General features: G+C 37.4%; 1 protein-coding gene and 1 pseudogene across 1 annotated transcript in view; both read left to right on the top strand.

The window, feature by feature from the left end:
- The window catches only part of Kcnd2 (potassium voltage-gated channel subfamily D member 2), a 484,782-nt gene that overhangs the window by 364,186 nt on the left and 98,008 nt on the right, over nt 1–22,588 (top strand). The gene's annotated exons all lie outside the window — the stretch shown is intronic.
- LOC126503947 (60S ribosomal protein L19-like) lies at nt 3,640–4,236 on the top strand (annotated as a pseudogene).

The raw sequence follows: 22,588 nt of genomic DNA, 5'->3' as shown, positions 1-22,588 counted from the left end.
TGCTTGCTCTCAGCAATCTTACGAGTGGTGAGTCACGGATCAGCCCCAGCTCTGTGAATACAGGCGTTTCTTTCGCCAAGACGGAGAGTGGCACTCATCTGCAGATAGAAGGCTCTCCTTTGAATCATGCTATGTATGTAGGAAAACAAGTTTTTTTCACGGGGAAAAGACTGGATGGAAATCAGAGAAACTCAAAAGACAATGCTTCAGAAACAGAGCCCACCTTATGAACTGTAAAATGTAATTGAAAACGTGTGAGAATAACTTTCTTATGAGAAAGTTAGGGGGACTGCAGATATGTCAAGCAAAAACATGAGAAACTTGAAAAGTATTAGAATCTTTCCTGGTTTGGGTTTTTACAGTTCAGTAAATTCGTATAATTTGTAAAACTGTATAAATCTTAATAAGATCAGCATAAATACTCAATTATCTTTGAAAATTAAAAACCGGATCTTTGTGTGTGTGTGTGTGTGTGTGTGTGTGTGTGTGTGTGTGTGATTATTCCTGGGGAGAAATGAAGAAACATTCCTTATGGTACACAGGGAACTGACACCAGACCAAGTCAAATATATCACCAAAGTCCAGCTTGGTGAATCAGTAAACTTAGTGGGGTGACTTATATGTATAATTGAGAGTTTACTGACTAAAGCAAGAACGACTCAAAGACAGCTGCATTCCTGGATGAATGAGAGCTCCTAACAGCTGGAGCCCTGGCGCTCACTCTACAACTGCCAGAAAGCTTAGTTGGACAGAAATTATCTCAGGCAGCTGGTCAACAATTCTTCTGAACAGCTTGGATGATCTGAAGTTCTTGTTTTAGATTACAAAATAACAGAAATTAGCCATACCATTGTTCACTCATAGGTTTTCACCTACATGTTTAAAATCATACTGTCTCTTATTTTATAAAAAGTAGTTTAAGGTGTCTATTTTGGGGCCAGTGAGATGGCTCAGCAGATAATGAAGCTTGTTGCTTAATCCTAGCTACTTGAGTTTGGCTGATGGTACTGACCTAAAAGTGGTGAAAGAGATTCCACGCCACAAAGTTGTCCTATGACGTCCACACCTGTGCTGTGGAACACACACACATACACACACACACACACAAACTCGTAATTTATTCCCAGTTTTGCAGCAATGTCATAAAGGACATCCTCTTAAATCAGGTTTTAAACAACTTAGAAACTGAATTTAAAACAGAAAAATAAGTCCTTGAAACTGATCCCATATGCTAGGCCTCTCCCTCCTCAAGCTTGTATAAGAATTTATTTTCATTAACACTGTTTGGTTCTAACAGCTTTTGTTTTAAAATTAAGATCACTATTGAGAATGTGTGGATCACAGTAATATTTGATTATTTTTCTAGTACTCTTGTATTGATATGGAAATAGGTTTTTTTCTGATCTACTTTTGCTTCTATGTACAAAACTGAACTGTAAGAGCAGCTTGGTGTTCTAGATAAACAATACAAACTGTACAATGAAAAGCTCAAGAAAATGTTTATTTTGACAGCACACTGTCCTTGATCATTATACTATACGCAATATTATGGAAAACATAGCCTTTTTAAAAAGTAGTCAATAAGCCTTTGAGTTGTTCCAACAATTCGTATAAGTAAAGGCCCACGCCAGCTTGAACTCATTATATTCAGTGAGCTGTGTGGAAGTTGTCCTGAGCAATGGGGTCACTGTCAGTTTTTGGAGGGCAACCTTCTGTTTTAGCTTCAGCCTGGGTTGTTTAGTGACCTCTGTGGGACAAACAGCTCAAACAAATGAAACCCACCACTGGAAGCTTTGCCTGGATACAAATGGCCAGTTAAGTCTCCATACCCTACATCACTACAAGCACTTACTAGTAAGACTTCCTCCAGTAGCAGAGGGGAGTGGGTGGAGAGGCTCACGGTCAGACAGTACGCACAGAGAAAGTCTAAATTGGAGGTCTTTATTAGGTCCTCACCCTCGGGGATCAGTGAACCCAAGGAAGAGAGGAATGAAAGACGGTAAAGCCAGGAGGGTTGGAGGGCATCAGGGGAACAGGGCCCACCAAATCTCTAAGCAGTGCTCCGTGGGCTCCCAGTGTGAAGTGGCAAGCATGGGACCTGCACGGGTCTATGTTATGGCTGTTAGCTTGATGTTTTTGTGAGACTCCTAACAGTGGCAGCAGATGTATCTCTGGCTCTTTTGCCTGTTCTTAAGACTCTTTCTCCTATTGAGTTGTTTTGTTCAGCCTCAATATGAGGGCTTTTGCCTTCTCTTATTGTATCTTGTTTTTCTCCTGTTTGGCTGTTGTTTCTTGGAGGCCTGCTCTTTTCTGAAGAAGAAATGGAGAGGCAGTAGATCTGGGAAGAGTGTGGTCGTAGGGAGCTAGGAGGGGTGGAGGGAGGATAAACTGTGTTTGGGGTATATTCTATAAGAGAAGAATCTATTTTCAATTTTAAAAAAAAGACAAAAAAGAAAAGTTTGAATTTATTCGAAATGTAATGTTACAGCATTCTGTATATTCATATTAAGACACAATTTCATTCAACGCTGAAATCTGAATAATTATATGACTTGGGCAAATCATTATAAGATTTTCTTCCTATTTCCAAAGCAAGATTGTAGTATTTTCCCTACCCAGATCTTAATGCTGTTTGGAAGTTCAAGTGAAGCTGACATAAATATGCTTTGAAATATATATTGTGCTAATGAAAGAGATCGCTGTAAAGAAAATCCTCGACTAACTCACACCTGTTTTCACATGATCTCTCTGCTCTTCCCTGGTGTTGTGTTATGTTCTACACAATCTCAGTCCCTTTAAATTCATCAGATATTTTATCCACAGTTGGCTAACACACTCCCATTCATAGACACGACAGTTTTCATCAAGCCCTGAAAAGCTATTATATTGCAATATGACTTCAAGTAAGCACTTTGTACCATAGCATCCTAGGTGAGACTGGAGATTGAATTCACCATTTCCACAAACCCTTAAATGTTGTCATTTGTCCTTGTCATGGAAATAAAGAATAGAAAGACAGAACCCAAAAATAACTATGGGCAACTAAGAAATATTGAGAGTGGGAGAAATAGTCTTCCCCTGGGATGAACCACCTAATTGGTTATCCAATAGCAAGTACTCAGCCCTGAAATCATATACACGCAATTAAGAGTAAATGGAATGAGCAGTGTGTATTGACATATTTTTGCCAATATCCTTCCAACAGTCAGCTTTCTAAGCTACCTAACTACCAATTCTATTGAATTAAAGTGAATTGTTTAGTCCATATTCCAATTTCAAACTGGAAGATTATGTCAAAGACGCAAATAATTTAACCAAGGTTTTCATGAAAGAACTATTTATCACATTTGTAATGTGCAATTTATGGCCAAATTATATAATTATAATATATATATAAAGGCAAGTGCAATATAAAATATTAAATGTATTAATTTATTGTGGGTTGATGAGAAAATAATGCATTCACAAAAGTAAAATTATTTCTATTGCCATCAATTTTGCTCACCTAAGCCAAGAGTAAGACATTAGTTCACCTAGAAATAAGTAATCTAAGTCAATAAAGAGAAGCATATTAGTAAGGCAACACCATTTCATATAAAAAATGTTAAAGCTTTCGCAGCTGCATTCGTAGCCACGTGTATGCTCAGGCTACAGAAGAGGCTTGCCTCTAGCGTCCTGTGCTGTGGTAAAAACAAGGTCTGGTTGGACCCCAACGAAACCAATGAAATCGCCAATGCCAACTCCTGTCAGAAGATATGGAAGCGGATCAAAGATGGGCTGATCATCCGGAAGCCTGTAACTGTCCATTCCCGAGCTCGATGCGGGAAAAACACTTTGGCTCGACGGAAGGGCAGGGATATGGACATAAGAAAGCAGAAGGGTACTGCCAATGCCCGAATGCCTGAGAAGGTGACCTGAACGAAAAGAATGCGGACCCTGCGCCGGCTCTCTGGAGATACCATGAATCCAAGAAGATGACCGCCATATGTATCACAGCCTGTACCTGAAGGTCAAAGGGAATGTCTTCAAAAACAAGCAGATTCTCATGGAGCACATCCACAAGCTGAAGGCAGACAAGGCCCACAAGAAGCTCCTGGCTGACCAGGCTGAGGCTGTTGCAGGTCTAAGACCAAGGAAACAAGGAAGTGCTGGGAGGAGCACCTCCAGGCCAAGAAGGAGTTGATCATTAAGACTTTGTCCAAGGAGGAAGAGACCAAGAAATATAGCTTCTCTTGAATCTGTACATAGCAGGCTGCCTTTGGCCTCAGGTGGATCAGTCATTAAAATAAAACAAGCCTTAAAAAAATAAATAAATAATAAAAAAGTCAAAGCTTATTCTATTAATTAATGTCTTTGTGAAAGTGGAGCAGCATTTTTAATCTAAGAAACACTGATTCCAATAAATTTACAAACCTGGAAAAAATGAAAACAAAAATCAATTTACACATTATTCAAAATAAGTCAAAACTTAGAATAATTTAGACAGAGACTTTCAGTTTGTTATGAGTTGAGGGCAGTGAAGAGAAAACTAAAGGTGCAAAGGTCAAACAATTTTTTTAGAAGTTCCAGTGTTTTAGAGAATACCGAATACTTAGTGGACAAAATACTATGAACATTGTACAATCTGAGCATCAGTAAAGGTATTCTATTCCAAAGCCCTCGGAGCACTGGAATTTTAACACTACCATATACAGAAGCATATGCATTACTGTACACATTACCATAAACAGAAGCAAGCTGATTGTGATGCTGTCAAGACAACTGTAAATGTCCTTCTAAGAAATCTCCAATGAAATCCGATTGTAAGATGCTTGCTATCATTTATTTACATGTTCACTAAGCCATTCATTCACTCAAGAAACATTACAGAGAATTTGGGTTTTAGATTTTGGATGTAGCCAGTGAGCATATAAAGAGTGTAGAAAGCTTGAAGGAAACTAATACTCTAATGATGGCTTCACCATCTAAATCAAAATTTGAGGGGATATTCAATTTGTAATTGAATGGACCAAGAGTGTTATTTCCCTTGGCACATTTCAGTCATGAATAAAAATTTAATGAAAGTAGAGCTAGCTATATCCCTAGGGGAAAACATTCTTTCCCTAATGTTCCCAGGAATTCTACCAGCTGTACAAGGAATGTATTCCTTAAGTTGAGCTAGTACAGCCGCCACATGAGTGTTCTCATTTATGTGTATATTCGCCCAGGAGGCTCTCATCATTAAATACATATTTACCATGTTCTCCATGCCAACACTTCCTGCAGCTTTTCGGAATTAATTCTATAAATTTTTATTATGTTCCTACTTTGTGTCAGGCACTGTTCCTATGTGAAAATGAAGACACAGTGAAAAAAGCACTTGCGTGGATTCCAGGGACTTGCATTCTTCCAGGGGATGAAAATGAAAAGGGATGATGGATATGGTAAATGCTGCAGGATATGTATGAAAGTGATACAGGCCTCGTGGAAGAACTCTTGGCTAAAGTGTCATCTCCAGAACAGCCTAAAGAAACTTTTCTGTAGAAGTACAAGCCAGTAAAAGGTTTCATTTAAAAAAAAAAGAAGTTGAATTGCCTAAGGCAGAAAAATGTCTCTTCATGCATGTGCAAAAAGAGGTAAAGAGATTGGCAGTTGGACTAAGATGAACAAGAACAGGTTGGAGTGAGACTGAGCGGGTGAACAAAACAAACGGCACAGAGCTTGTGAGCCGCACTTGCTCCTCTTGAGCGTGAGGTGGAAATGAACTAACCGTATATTTTATATAAATCTCCTGCCTATGGACTGATAAAGAGAGGTGCTCAATTCTGCAGCACATCTACTAGGACTGGAATGATACAGAAAAGATTAACATGGCCTGAAAAAGACGCAAATGATAGAATCTTAGAGATGCGCATAAAACTGCAAGATGCACGGAAGGGTGCTGCCATAGTCCAGTGCTGCGTCTCTCATGCCGGAGCTGCTGACTGGGGGTAGTTATCACCGCTTAATTGTTAGGAACCTTTGGAAAGTGTTCGATGGACAGTGGTATGCATAGGAGGGCAAGATTTCTGGAATGGTTGCAGATGTTAAGTTTTGGGCATCTGGAATAATGGCGCTGTATTGAAGTGAATGAGTAGACATTAAGAGTTTAGTTTTGGAAATTAGAAGTCTGAGATGTCATTTGAGCATCTAAATGGAAATGTTATGTGCATTTGATCTGTCTGACACAAAAGTTCAGAGAAGTTCAGGTCAAAATTGCAAATGTAGAAACAGGATATAGATATATTTGAAAACCTGAGAGGTGAATCTATCAGACATAAAAAGTTCCAGCATTGTTATTTAGGAAGGAGATAAATAAAATGAGTCCACCATCTTGGAATTTCTCTCATTAAGGGATAGGTCTCAAAGTGGTGATCCAAGCATCTTCCAAGGATCAACACTGAATGACGCCGAAATAATAATTTGCAACTCACTTGTACAATGATGTGATAAGCCCAAACATACTGATCCCATTACACAGAAGCAACTGCTCTTCAGTGAACAGAAACTTGTTAGCGTTTGGAATGACCAAGGTGCTGATTTATTCTAAAAACGAATATGACACAAAATGGAATCATAATGCAGAGTGAGGAGTCAAACTTGATGTTGTATTTCTTTATTCATAAAAATATATACTTCTCTCCCATGCTATTCCAAATTTTATGTTCATCATTTATACAATCTAGCTGTGATTTGACTAAATCCATTTCAATGGTAGAGAAATGGTACAGATTTTATTTTACTTAAAAACAGCTTACTATTAATACTTTTTTTAAAAAAGAAAACAATCAAGAAACAAAAATATCCAAACGCTGAAGAGAAGGTTCAGCAGTTAGGGCTGCATACTGTTCTTGCAAAGGACCAAAATCAGTTCCCTGAATCCATGGCAGGGAACTCACAACTGCCTATAACTTCAGTTCCAGCATTTACAAATACACACAAAACACATTACACACACAATTTAAAACAAGAAACATAATATATATATATTCATAACATACAAGCCAATTTTGTTTTAATTGCTTACATATTTAGGTAATTCTCAACCTATTAGAAGGATGAGGAAATTGTGTTATCTCTGCTTAAGGGCTAGTAAGCCATATTCTTTTCATAGTGTGTTTTCCTTGGAGTTTTAGCACATCTAAGTTAAAGTTTCTCATTTTGAATTGCCGTTGTGTTAATATGAAAATTATTCTTGCCAGAAGCATCCTCCTATAATCTTTTAAGGAAGAAATTAAAATTAGGTATCGGTGCCTGTTAATGTTGTAAGCAGAGTGTTAACTGCATCTGCTAACTAAATCTGTAAATTAGAAAATCTTTGGTTTAGTGATCACATCAGCCTTGAGGAGCTGCAGTTTAAAAGAGATTAAATGTTTTTTTAACAACTGCTCCCAAAGCTGTTGATAGCAAAGGAAATGAACACCTAGCATATTGAGAAATGTTGCAGATTCTGTCAAGAGAACATTTTGATCTTTTCCACTCAGGTAACATTATGTCACACGTAGGTTTCTCACAAAATACCGCTTTTGTGGATTTAAGTACTCATTATGCATTCAATATTTATGCAAATATTCTTGAGATGACAGGGTATTTATCTGGGACTAAGACATGAATATAATGTATGAAGTAGTCCAGCCCTTTAGTCATGGGGCTGCAGTTTAAATGCTAGTGATTTTTAAAGTCAAAGCTGAAGTTATCGAAGCTCATTACTGTGCAAAGTCTTAAAATAATGCACATGGGAAAGTCCCTATTAAACATGCAAGACTTTCTATAAGCATTTTTCACTTTGCAGGGTGATACAAAGAGGAATCAACATTAGAGGCTTTCCTCTGGCAAGGAATAAAATTGTGCATTCTACTGGACGCAATGCTTGCTCAAATGGCTTATTTATTATTTTATGAATTTAGCATTCTATATTAATGTTGTTTGGACTGTATATTCAATTGCATAGATTGCCTTTTATAACTAAAACTAAAGCAATTCTATATATGTGTGATCCTATCAACTGATAATAAAATTATATAGTATATGTAGTTTGATGTTCTCTATTTAACCTAAAATAAGTATTATAGGTTTTTCATTATAAACCTTCTACATTTTGATAAAGTCTAAGCAATAGCGTAAAAAGTTTAAAATGATAGATGCTCTGTGGGGTAAGAGTTGTTCTTCTTTATTTATGTATTCATGGTGCTGTGGCCTCCCAAAGTGAAATCATCCAGATACTGTCTGAATTCATGGTGTCAGGGTTCCAAACGAAATTTCAAGTTCTTGTCATTATTCTCTCCAAGACCTCTATTCCCTTGGAGACTAAATGTGTTTCCATGTATTTTATAACCTCCCCAGGACATAGCATGATTTCTAAATGATTAGAAAATAAGTACACAGTGTTTTCTCTAGACTGATTTGCAGCACTGTTTGGACGCCCTAGGATACTGCCAAAGAATCCATCATAGTACTTAGGTCACCCTTGCTTTGAGTCCCCGAAGATGAAAACTCACTAAAGATTGTATGAGCTCGCAGCCAGAAATGAACCTTTACAACTTGACTCTCAACCCTAGGACCAAGCTCCCTCCCTTCTATCAAAATTCACCTCAAGTTGGAGACAGAAGTGGAAGAACCTTGTAGGAGACCACAGGTGGCTTTGCACAACAGGAGAATGGGAATGCAGCTGTCACTGTTATGGAGAGACCAAGTGTCAAGATTGAGGTGCAGTACCCCAAGATGCAGATAACCCTTGGCTTAAAGACAACCAGGAGAGCTGATCTTGAATGAGGTCAGAGTGAAGCAAGAAGGGTGCTAGCTATTCAGTTCTGCCCATGGATGCCATGTGGATCATTACATCCTTCAACTAGAATAAAGGATGATCACAATAGAGTTGTTTCAGGTGTAAGTCTTACACAGTTCCTTCCTGCTGGTCACTTAGATGCAAAAATAAATAAAGGAAAAAAGAAAATAACAATTCCAGTAAATATAAAGCATTCATAGCACAACATCTGCAATTAAAGTGTCTCAATTTTCTATTTCTAAAAAATTAAGATGATACAGAATATCTCGTCACTTTGCCATTTCCTATCATTAGACTGTAATTCAGGAACATATATACACCTATGCTGAATTGTAGCAAACAAGGACTCGCCTCCAGGATATAAACAATTCTGTCTTTTGTTTGTATATACCCCACACCTAAGAAACTGGAGTTAAAGAAAATGGATTTTGTAAGACATAGACAGCACCTGTAAGTCACCACCCTCCTATGAGGTGAAGTATGCATCATTCAGAGTGAGGAAATGTCTCTCTCTCTAGAAATAGCTGAGGAGTGGAAGGGCCATTTTGAGTAGATCTCTTATTACGGATGTGGAGTGATCTTTCTCAATCACACAGAAAGATGCGAACAAACTTAGAGTGCACACATTTCCATCGCTATGACTGTTTTGTGTTTGTGAAATGAAGTACTTACCCACCAGGAATATGTTCTAAGATCCCCAAACCATGAGATGAATAAACTATGGCTATGCCTATCGTACACATAAATACCAGTGATGAAGTTCAGTCTATAAATTAGTTCTAGAAAGAGGTTAACAGCAATGAGTGGTTAGTAAGAACAACTCTGAGAATATAATGCACTTCACCCCTACAGACTTGTATTCATGACATAGGAAGGCAGTCTGCACGCTACCAAAGTAGAAAGGTAAATGTCAACCCAAGTACAGACCCATCTACAAGAAAGATCTACAAGAGAGACCCACAGTTGTGATATACTTGTGCAATAGTGTGACTCAAAGCTTGTGGAAGTAACCAACCTATATTTGATTTGAATTAAGGCCAACTCCATGAGATAAAACCCATAGCTGACGCTGCTTGGGTGGTCAACAACCTAACACTAGACAACTGGAGAGCTAAGGGAAAACCAAATACCACTCTTCTGCTAAGGGAAGAAATACATTGCAAGAAAATTACTCCTAATGGCAGTCTGTAATAGTCATTGATCTGTTTCTTGCTCAGACATCATCAGAGAAGCTTTCTCCTTCAGCAGATGGAAACAAACATAGAGTCCCACAGCCAGACACTGTGCAGAGTGTTTGAAATACTCAACCCCCAAAAAAGATATCTTCGTTAAATCCTTTCCATCAGGGTTCAGGGAGATAACTCTCTGAATGAAGTGGAAAGAGTGTATGAGCCAGAGGTGATGGTCAGCACCAAGGAATCTGGGTCTTCTAGACACCAAAGAACTAGTGCACACATGAATTCACAGAGACCAAGGCACGAACTGCACAAGTCTGAACTAAATGGAGTCCTAGAGTTGGGCAGAGAAATAAACACATGCCCTCATCCCTAAGTAGGAGGATATCTCAAATTGATAGCCACTTGCAACTGAAAAAAAATAGTTTTTCTCTGAGAGAGTCTTACTGGGAAAACAAAGCACTATTAAGTTTAGGCCCCAAGACCAGTAAGTTATCAACACAAAATTAATTCAACAGCATCTTTGTAGGCTCTTTGTCTTATGATGTTAAGTTGGGGATTTTTTTTAAACTCACAGGTCCTTTGCATATTCATTATGGTTTCTGTTTGGGGACTTTTATAGCATTCCTGTGTGTGTGAATACATAGATCTCTGCATCTATATCCATTTTTTTGTTGCTTTGCTTTTGTTCTTTATCTAATTTTGTTGTTTGTCATAATCTGATTTTTTTATTTTTTAGTTATGTTATTGTATCATTATTTCTTAGATGCCTGTTTTCTCATAAGAGATAGAATGGGAATAGATCCAGATGGGAGGATAGGTGGGAAGAAACTGGGATGAGTAGGGAGAGAGGAAACCATTGTCAGAATATATGGCAAGCAGGAAAAAATTCATTTTCAAGAAAATAAAAATTAATAATGGTACTGATTATGTGAATGCAGTTTCCTTCAAAAAATCAAGACAAGTATGACCATCTTTACTGTAGTTGACCATGGGTAGCAAAATGGTAATTGAAGGCACTAATGATAATAAGTGAATCATAGTTACTTATTATCATCAGTACAATGAGCACAATCCATAAATTAAGCCACTAACCCCTCAGACACTTGACAAGATAATGTTTACCAGTTCCTAAATCTGGAGCACACCATGGAGGGGTCAGGTTGTACTATGAAGAACTCTGTGTATGTGTTGTTCTGCTCCTTTGGTGGAGCTTTGAAGATTAAAGAGACTCCCAATTGGAAGTAAAATCTGTCCATTGGCTCTCTAGAGTCTATTTTCAAAGATATGTTTAAAGACTGCTTGGTAACTGACAAAAGTCAACACTGAACTATGGTGAATGTCTGATCTTGGTAGAAGGACAGCATTAAAAACTGGTGCAATCTTTACTACGAGTCAAGCTACAAGAAAAATAATAAATCAAGTTTGAGGCTTGATTACCCATGACAAGTCACACATGTAAAATTATGAATTATTGCTATTTCATTTTCAGAGGCATGTCTCTGAACCTTTTATAGAAAGTAAGGATTTAATAGCTATAGCTAACGAGATTTGTTTTATTTGTAATTGTCATTATTGATTATTATGTTATTATCACTTAGTACAAATATTTGTTGAATAGTGATACTAGTTAACATTGTCTACTTACGCAAAGGTGGCATGTAGATATAAAAGAGATGGGTCCACTTAAAGTAGCTCTTTACACTGAGAGAAAATTGCATTTCAAGCATTGATCAGTAATCATAGTATCAGGTATAACCTTACTTTACAATGTCTTCATAAGAAGGGAAATCAAGTCTAAGTCTAGCACCTAAAGGGTGATCCAGAAGGAACAATAAGCATTTGGGAAAAGATATACTATTTCTTTGAACAATGGTGTGGGAGGTCTTTCTGTCTATGTGTTGCTTTTATTGGTGAATGAATAAAGAACTGCTTTGAGCCTATGCCAAGGGCAGAACATAGCTAAGCAGGAAAAGCTAGGCTGTATGCTGGGAGAAAGAGGGTGGAGTCAGAGAGATGCGATGTAGCCCTGTGGGAGACAGACACCAGAACTTTAGCTGGTAAGCCATAGCCACGTGGCCATACACAGATTAGTAGAGATGGGTTAAATTATTATAGAAGAGTTAGTCAATAACAAGCTAGAGCTAATGGGCTAAGCAGTCATTTCTGTGTGATTATTTCATGGGCTAAGCAGCCAGGAACCAACAAGCGGCCTCCATGCAATAGAACAAGAATATGTAACCCATATTAATTCAACCCAATTCTCATTTTCATAAGTTTATGATGATTATCATATTTATCCATCCACCAAAACTCAACTCTTGTTAGTATTTCTTGTTTCAGAGATGACGGAATAGAAGTTTAAAAAGTTTATGTGTTCATTCAAAATTATTTGTTTATAATAGACCCAGGATTGGAACATGGAGCGTTTAATTCCATAGCTACGTCCTCAAAATATTTTGCAACTTTGAATTCATTACCTATTTTATAAATAAGAAAGCCTAGTAATATTGCCTGACTTTATAAAATATGAACTTGGCATCATAGCTCACACATGAAATCCCAATATTCAAAAGGCTGAGACATGAGGATGACAAGGCCATCATGGGCTATGTAACAGAACCTTGTCAGTTAAATTAAAATAAAATAAGCAAGAAATAAAGTTACTAATTTTGTTGCAGTATGATCAAATAAATCTTCAGTACTTAAAGAGAACCAGGATAGAAGCTTGTTCCTTACCAAAGGGAAAGGAGTTACAGCATATCAGAGGAGAAGGGGAATCTATTGAGATGACTAGTTAATTTTAAGTCAATTTATATGATTTATTGTATATGTTGAACCAACCATGCATTTCCAGGATAAAGCCAAGTTGATCAGGATGGATGATCTTTTTAATATGTGCCTGCAATCTGTTTGCTCATATTTTATTGAGGATTTTTATATTTGTGTTCAGGAAGTCTACAGTGAAACAATCTCTCATAAAAAAATGACTTCATAACCAAGATTTGAATAATAGCAATATTATCGATATGCTAACACTAAAGGGGTTAAAATCTCATGGGATCACATTCCTGGATTAGCAACTACAGTCAACTGAATGAAGAAGAGTTAGCCTCTCCCAACAATGGATTCCACGATTGGCTATCCAATACAAAGTGCTCAGCCCTGACACCCTATACACACAAACAGCAATAACAGATGCATCAGCATGTACCGATATATCTATGGATATATGTGCATGTATAATAGTAATACTATTGGAAAAGGCTATAAGTCAGGGAAACATTGAAGGAGTTGGAGGTAGGGGACTAGAGAGAACCTGGTAGAAGGAAAAGGGGGGCTGAAATAAGGAAAGGGATGTAATTATATTTTCATTTAAAACATATAAAAGGGGAAAAGATCAGGATTATGTGCTTCTTAGAGGATGAACTAAGATTTAATTTGACTAGAACAACAAAAACTTGAAGTCTGAGGCAGGTATTTTGAAATTATTTAATATAAGAAAAATGAATTTTGCCTAAAACAAGAAAGCCATGGTCATGAAAATGTCAAAAGTTCTAAGAATTGTAATATCACCATGACTTCACAGGCATTTATTGGTTCTCATTCTAGATAGTACCACTATTGATCTAATCAATAGCATATAAAACCTGAAACTGCAAATCTATGCTCATATTAAAACCTTAGGCAAGAAACTTTTTTAATGTTTTGAGCTTTAGTTGCTTGTAGAGATTCAATGAACAAATATTTATTGAATAAAATATTCATGCTAATACCTTCCTACATCCAAATTTTGTGTATGGGCTTATGTCTGAAAACATGTTGAGACTCCTGAAAAGTCAATATAAAGGATTCTGCAATGTTGTTTGACAATCACTGATATTCTGACAACAGTTTGTTGTCTTGACATGTGACTTGAATGTCACAAACATATACTAATTACAACCGACACTAAATACCTTCATGTACATATTTGTGAGCCCAGGATTTGTTACCGCATGGACACTGTAGTTAGCGCAGAATCTCGAGAGCTGTACCTGTGACTTCCCCAACTTGTCTGCCATCCCTGTCTATCTCCAGCCTGTTGAAGGTCTGCTGCTTAGCCCTCCAGGGTGTTTTCTCTTTAGCACATCCATTCTCATTGATACCTGTGAAATTCAAGGTATTTCTTATGTTTTCTTTTCTCTCTTGCTCCTCTGTTTTTTTTTTTTTTTNCTTTTTTTTTTTTTTTTTTTTTTTTTTTTTTTTTTTTTTTTTTTTTTTTTTTTTTTTTTTTTTTACTTTGGAACCAGGCGAAGTTTTGCAACTGCAGAAGCAAATACCATGCTAATGTCGAAATCCAGAAATAGGCCCCTCACCAGACTTAAGGTGAGGTTCAATATCGTGAAGATAGTTTACCCTTTCTCCTTTGGAAGCTAGCCTCACCTTGGGCTGCTCTCTTATATTGCCCTCTAGATGTTGTCATCCTGGAGTCAACTGAGTCCTGCCTCATATCTCCGCTATTCAAGTCTTAGTCACATCACGTCACTTCCTTTTCCTGGAACATTCTTACCTCTTCTTCATTTGCATGATCCCACTGATGCTCCAAACCTGCTTACTCACTCCATTTCCTTCCCAAAATCTTTTGTCAGTTCCTTAATTCAGGCTAATCCTGTTGTGAATTCCTTTTGCTTCTCAATTCCTTTTGCTCTCCTCTGAAAACACGCAAAAAATTATATTTCTTATTATATGAGATTTTACTCTTTTATTTTGTTTTTATTCTTTAAAATTTTCATACATGCACAGTGTATCTTAATCAAATCCACCAAACAGTAGCCCTGCTTCAGATTCCTTTTAGGCTACCCAACAGTACTTCTCAACTTCATGCTCTTTTTTAACTGTAACCCTGAGTCCAAATGTGCATGTATATGAGGATTACCACTTGAGTTTACACAACCTACAAGTAGTCACAGTCTTAAAGAAAAATAACTCTTCATTTCTCAGAAGCTACCAACTTCCAACAGTTTCTTAGCTGGCTCGGATCTCAGATGCAATAAAATGTGAATTAGCATTTTTTTTGTCTTTTTTTGACAATTGTTTATGTCTTGCTTAGCCATCACAGCCTCTCTGGGTTAGTGAGTGCAACGTTATGGCTGTATTCTCAAGATTGCTTTTACAGTGCTCTGTTCCATGCTTCCTTCTTCTGACCCCTCCCCTGCAGTGTTCCCTCAGGCTGGGATAGAAGAGGTTGCTCTAGATGTTTTATCTGCAGCTGCATGCTCACAGTTACCTATTCTCTGCACTTTGAAGAGTTAGCAGTCTCTGCATAAACCCCTCTGCCTACTCTGATCAGTATTGACAGCAGCACAAATCAGCTGTTTGGGGGTCAGCCAATCACTTTCTGATTAGATTTGATCTTTGCACTGCAGGAGGAGATTCATGCCTAGTAGTGTATATGTAGCCAACAACCCATGCCTAGAGAGGTCATGGATCCTGAAGGGAAACCTACTTTAGTTGTTTTGCTGTGTGAGCTTGTTCTATCTCTTTCACAGCTGTAGCCCTGTTTCTAGTGTGAAACCTGATGTGTAGAAGGTCATCAATAAAGGTCCTAACATCTAAGCCTGGACTTGTGTAACAAACAGATGAGTGGATGGGTGAATAGATACAACAACACTAAGCATGCTATTGGCTTGAACAGTTGAACACTTTCTCCTCAGAAATATTGGGAATAATATGCACAGATTATGGGTGATGCTTCATCTTCTCATGCACATGCTGATGTGGGATAGTACTAAATATCTTTACCTAGAAATGCAATAAAATACTGAGAGCATTATTAGAACTGCACACTAATGGTGGATATGAAGAAAATGGGGGATGATGGGCTATCAAAATGGGAAAGACTAACATATGACAGAAATCTTGCAACCAGATGAGGGCTTGTTATTGTCTCAAAATTGAGATGTAGGCACTTATAGGTACTTACGGCATGCTTCCGAATGTACAAGTATTGAATCTGAGAATCTCTTCTTGCAAATTGTGCTGAGAGTCATAAAGTCCTAGAATGTCTTTAATATTTTCAACTATTTGACCTTCAAGAGTGCCTACGAATTGTTCAACGTATTAATTTAAAAGCTACATATTGTAAAGACAGTTGCAAAACCACAATACTGTTTTGAGGAAAGCACCAAACAACAAAACTGAACTTTGATCAGTGTTAAACATTCAAAAAGATTCCTTTTTTTAATGCTTGATTTTCATATGATTTTGTTTTCTGCCTTGAGCCAGCATCTTATTATGTAGCATAGATGAGCCTGATACCCAAGATACTCCATCATCTTCTTGGGTGCTAGGATTTCAGGTAAAGGCCACTATGTCCAGCTTCTAAGGAATAACTCTTTTAAAAACATTTAAAGAAATAAAACTTTTTAATATATTTAAAGTAATACAAGCGGGTAGTGTTAACCTACAATACTTATCTGTTTGTCCTGGGCTAGGAATGTTTATATACAAACTAGCTTTGGATTGCTGTAAGTACTGCAAGCATAACTGTTGCCCACCTTCTCCAGGACATACTCTCTTTTTGTCTCAGTAAAGCGGTTCCCTGACATCCTTTCTCATTCTGCAGCCGACGATAGATTGATGGGTTGTATTTATTTGTTCATTTATTCACTCGCTTTTTCGCTTACTGTTTTAGTTAACATCTGCAGAGTCATCAACAATTACACAATAAGGAAAGACTATATAACAGGGCTCTGAAAGAAATGAAGCAAACCCCCTCACTTTTAGAGATCTGGGTGTCAGAGCAAAATCTATGGTTCTAATCACAGACAGCAGAGGTCATGGGGCGTAAGAGAACTGCAAAGACTTACTTGAAAGAAAGAACTCAAGCTAACTGCAGAATTTTCATTACTGTTATATAAAAGTGTTTTTCCTCATTATGAAATATTTATATTTGCACTAAAGAATGTGGAACATGCTTCTTGGTGTTTTAATAATGCTTCATGCGCTGTGTTTGCTGTGAATGCTATTATTTTTTGCATAATTAAGTAATGAAGCAATTAGCACAGCAGGCACATGTCAACTAGATGGTGGTTAAAATTTGTGATTAACTAGAAGATTTTGCTGTGTTTGCCAATATTCTCCTTATTACCAGATGAAGCTGCACTTCTTTTCGTTATGAGGGAACTGAACTCCCCCATATTTGAAACTTTGACTATAAAATAATGCAACTTGATAAGTCTTAGCAACATGTCTTCACAACAGAAATATAAGAACAACAGAGCTGTCTGCAAACTGCCCTAAAAAGGAAGTCATTTGAATGAACATAAACAAAGAGGACATCGAAGAATATGCATTTCTCAGGATACCTAAACAGAAAGAGTACAATTCTACAATCTGCTTGTAACATCATTGCACTTGTCCTGTATGGACTATGTCTTTATGGTTAGCAACATGCATGACTATGACCAGGCCTAAAGAATTCTAACAGTGTGATTCCTCTGCATAGATAAGTAACCTGGAAAGAGTAAGATCCTCATCCAGGCTCAAGGTCTGGGTCTAATTTTATTCGACATGTGTGCATGATATTTTTCTTCTGTGATAGAAAAACATTGTTTCTCTCACTGCACCCCTGAGAAGTAAGCAGTCCTGTTAACCTATAGGAATGTGTTGTCTAGAATCCAGAGTTTAGAAGAAGGAGACTTGATGCATAGTTGGATCATATCTCAAAATATAGAAGTGTTATAATATTTTATCTGAATGTGAGGTTCAGGAAATTCTATCCAAGTCCCATAGACTGGAAGGTAGTGGGGTTTGTTGATGTTTTGATTTTTGTTTCTGTTCCCCCTTAATTTGTAGAGCAGAGTAAAATTTTTTAAATAAATGCTTTGTATCAAAGGTTCGGGGTCTTCTTTATTTCTTCCTTACTGAGTAAATCAAAATACTCTTCAGTACTGAAATATAAAGATGACAATATCCTTTGTGCAATGATGGTATTAGGCTGGAAACAGATTTGAAATTGATAATAGACTTTACAATACTATTCTTACTCATTTTTTTAAAAAAATAAGTATTTATATATTTATTTGGGGAGATTATAATGTAATTAAATCAATTTCCACTTTCCTTTGTTTACTTCCAAACCCCTATTTGCGCTTTCAGATTCATAGCCTCTTTTTTATTAACTATTACATATATATATACATATATATTCCAATGTACTTAAATACAAACTGTTTAGTCTTCCTAATGTACTTTTATGAATGTTTTAAAGGCAGCCCATTTTGTTTTGGATAACCAAAACTCCTATGCTCTTCCCTGTAGAAGGCTGTTTCTCCCTTTCTCACCATTTTTTAGTTTCCTGCAGTTCTTTCTGTACTGTTGGAGCATCCTGGGCTTTCTCCTCTGCCCATTAGCATTTCTATTATGGTTGTCCTTGTTCAGTTTACATCTAGGAAGGTATGTTAATAATAAAAAGTCTAGATGTAGGAGACGTGATGAAAAGTTGAATCGGGTTTCAAAACACGAAATAGTGTCAAAGATATTTTCTGAATGTGAGGCTTAGGGTAGTCCATCTAATTTCCACAATCTGGAAGGTACTGAGGTTTATATGTATTTACTGTGTAACTTCTGACATTCCTAGAAGAACAATCTTATATCAAACTTCTTGTTACTCTGGCTCTTTCTTTCCGTCCCCTCTTCTGCATGTATCTGTTGGAACGGACCTCTACAAATCTACATTTTGATTGGTTGTAATTTTCTATAATGGTCTCCATTAGTGGCAATAAGTAGTTGAGTAGTTGAGCCATGAGGACAATAGTTATCTGTGTGTATAAGGACAGATATTTAGAATGCAGTTAAGGATTGTGCTTGTTTAGTAAAGAGAATGTTGTATGTTCTCCTTCAAGGTCCTTGACTTCTGTAGCTTTGGTTTGTTCAATAGGTTTCCAATGCCAGGTATAATTTCCCTCTTTTTGAGTGAGTCTTAAGTACAGTTGGAGAGCTGTTGGTTACCACCAAGGTGTGCATGCCACTAGTGCACCATGAGATTATGGTTCCATGCCAATTGTTGTGATTCACAGGCTTCAAACTTGGGTAGGACTTTTGGCTGCTTACCTCCTTTGGGAGCTTGCCTGGCATCTTCTGGTACAATGAAAGTTAGTTTCAGGGAGAAGGCTTTCGAATCAGTCCAAACTCAGGTTCCTCTAAGCCTGTATTTGAAATACATTCTGTCTTTTGTTGTTGTTTCAAGGTTGTATTTAGTTGGTCAGATCAAGAGGGCCCAAGAGACTCTCAAACAATATAAGCTACCGCAATTGCCTTTGGCTGCCTTCTAGAACATGAAGGTAATACCCTATTTCTGAAGACACCACAAACTGTTGTCACAGTAATTGTAGGGATTAAGCTGGAACTGACCTGAAAGCCTCCTCCCTGAGAACTAGCTCTCATGATGCTACAGATAAACATAACTCTCACCCCTCATCAAAAATTCTCCCTTTACAATCAGTGGGAGAATATTGCATAGATAAAAAAATTTCATGGTCAAACTTCAGGGAATAAGTGCCATGGGTTGGTCAGCCCAGAATGGTATATTGAAAATGCAACCCCTGTAAGTGCATTTCAGGGAACATCATGGACAAGGGAACAAAACATTTTAAGAATCAGTGACCATGAGTACCTGCTACTATGATTGTGTCCTCTAGACATAACAGGTAAGTTGTATCTATGAAATCTCAACAGTATTCTTGCCTATACAAAGCTTACATAAGAGAACACCAACTGATATGAAAAGTTGCCCAAAAAATTTATAAAGTCCAACCCATAGATGAAGATCTATAGGCAATCAGTGGCTGCTAATAGAAGAATTAGTTTTCTGTAAGAATTATCTTACCCAGTTTCAAGTGGTAAGCTCTAAACACATGTCTGTAGGAACAACAGAAAATGAATTTTAAAGGTTCTATGTGTGATGTAATATGTGTATGTGATGTGTGTATGTCATTTGCAATATCAATGAAATCAGAAGAGGTCATGAATTTGAGCTAGTGGTCAGATACAGGCAGAACCAGGATAGAAATTACCTTAATATAGTATTCATGTTTGACATGCTTGACTTTTTTTTAGGGGTATATTTTAGCAATTGAGTGGCAGTCATCCATTCAAGGAGTGATAACTCTTAGGTAATTATTTCATGAACATCAACTACTATGTTAGCACAGAATAGATTTTATTTCTGCCTATCATTGATACCAGTGTTAACCTAAGGCAACAATTTCTCAGGGTTTCTCAGTGCCTATTTTCGGTGTGGATAAGTAGATTAATTTGATTTGATCGCTGTTGAGGTGAAAAAGCAATCCATCTCCGGTGAATTTTTACTAAGTCAGATATGGGAAATGTGCTCTTCAAATCTAAAGATGACTTTAGAGCTTGAAGTACCCTTATCCTTATCAGTAGTTTGGCACATATCATAACCATCTCAAGGGTCTAAGACCTAGCTTGAAGAGATTAGGTCTTATGTGGCTTTTCCTGGACATTTGAAAAGGTGAACTCAATCGAATGCCTATCTCAACGTTAAAATCAAGTATGAAGAAGCCAGCAGTGGAAGCGTCCTGAAAAGAACAGCATCAAGATGAGAAAGAGTAAAGACAAACCAGGAAACAATACGTCTAAAATTAAGATCTTACCTTGACTATTAAAGTGATAAAAAGGAAGACTAGCTACATTCCTTTGCAGGTCAGAGCAGAGAGTTTGTTACTCACGTAGAGAATTAGGCTCTTTTCTCAGGTGTGTGTTAATCAAAGTTTTCATGAGCCACTTTTGTCTTTAATCTTAGTATCTATGTAAGATTCAAAACAAAGTCGTAAGGAATGTAAATCATCTTTGGTGGGGATGGTCTGGGACTATCACTTTATATGAGTTTCCAGAGACTCTTTATCTATGGGAAACACTGAATCGGCAGCCAAATGAAAGACAGATAAACTGTTGCAGTTTAGATGACAAACTTTCCACATTTGGTCCCCAGCTTGTAGTGTTTGAAGAAACTGTGGAGCCTCTGAAAAGTAGCTCCTGGCTTGGAGAGATTATCACTAAACATGCCTGACAGCCAGGCACTGCTGCAGACTGGAGGACCCTGTTTTCTGATCCAACAGGATGTGAAGAACTGCCCCTTACCCCTCACACTGCCATGCACTGAGACATTTACTGCATCGCCCTAATCATGATGGATGTCCCTCTCTGCAACAGGGAGGCAAAGTAGATCTCTCTACCCCAAAGTCACAGAGTCAAGAATTTTGTCACAACAAGAAAAATTAGACACTCTACCTGTGCTCAGTGTCAAATCCAATAACTCACAAATGTGTCTCCCAAGGTCTATATATTTCCTTTATAAATTTGCTAAAGGAGATTTTTGCCTATCGTAGGGATATGGATTTGTATTAAATAAGAATATATTTGGTTTACCAAAGTATTTCCTCAAAGATTACATGTCTCATGAGCCCTAAAATACATCTTTGAACAGAGGGTGACATTTCTGCCAAGAAGGGAATTAAGATAACATATGTATAAATCTGCATTGATAACCAAGTACCCATTTGTAAATAGTACTTCACACTCAGAAGGATTTCACGCTTCTCTCTGTTCTTCAAAAGATGAAAATGCCTTTCTGGAAATCAAAACAGTGTTTCTACCCAGCAGATGCATTGTACCTGCTCTAGGATTGTATGGAAATTAAAAATAGCTGGAAGTATTACCGATTTAGAGATTATTCATATGCATGCCTATTATTGGGAGATAAGGCTTGTGGGTTGTGAAGATGTAATGAGAGAGAGACAGAAACAGAAAGGGATGTAAAGTAAAAAAATAGATGTACAGATTATCACTTTCGCTGATTGCTGTTTTAATGATTTTTCTTGAATTTATTTTAAAGTCCACTTATTTTTTGCTTTTGCTTTTGTTTTGTTTGGTTTCGTTTAAAGTGGGATATCACACCATAGTTCATGCTAGCCATGAACTTGTGGGCCAAGCTTCCCTTAAGTCCACAGCAATCCTCTAGACTCTGGCTAACAAATGCTGGGAGTATAAATATACAACACCATGTCTGGCTCCTGCTATGTATTCTATACGGATGTTTTTCCTTTGGTACATCAGCCTCCTGCAAGCGTTCACACATACCTTAGTATTCCTGAAAAAATCTTGGAGAAAGGTGCCACATTAAGGTTAAGGATATTAATAAGATATGTAGACTGTAGAAAATTCTGTTGGCCTTTTTTGCCTTACTCATAGAGAAAATAGAGGTAAAGGGAGAGGAAGTGTGGACCAGCGGACACGCGTATGGTGGAGTCTTAGTAACTGCTCACTTTCAGTGTGACCATTTTTATAAGCCAGAGAACAAGGTTGAGGACCCCCTTAGCTGGTTTTATATAGCGAAGAAGATGTTTGCTTCTCATGTATGAGGTTCCCATCACTCTCCCTCTGTCGCTTCAGTTTAGAACAGCACACTCACAGTCCTAACAAGGAGCAGTCCATCACCACCCCTGAAGGCATCAATGGCCCAGCAGGCTTCTATTGATTCTATCGCTGTTGCCCATTTTCAAGTCCTGAGCCATAGTGGATTTTGTAGATTCATGCTAATTCT

Source organism: Alexandromys fortis, unplaced genomic scaffold (assembly GCF_014885135.2).
Source record: "Alexandromys fortis isolate MF-2015 unplaced genomic scaffold, M_Fortis_MF-2015_v1.1 scaffold_34, whole genome shotgun sequence".
Classification (NCBI taxonomy): Eukaryota; Metazoa; Chordata; class Mammalia; order Rodentia; family Cricetidae; genus Alexandromys; species Alexandromys fortis.
Note: the sequence above shows the minus strand (reverse complement) of the source record. Positions and strands in the feature narration are given on the sequence as shown.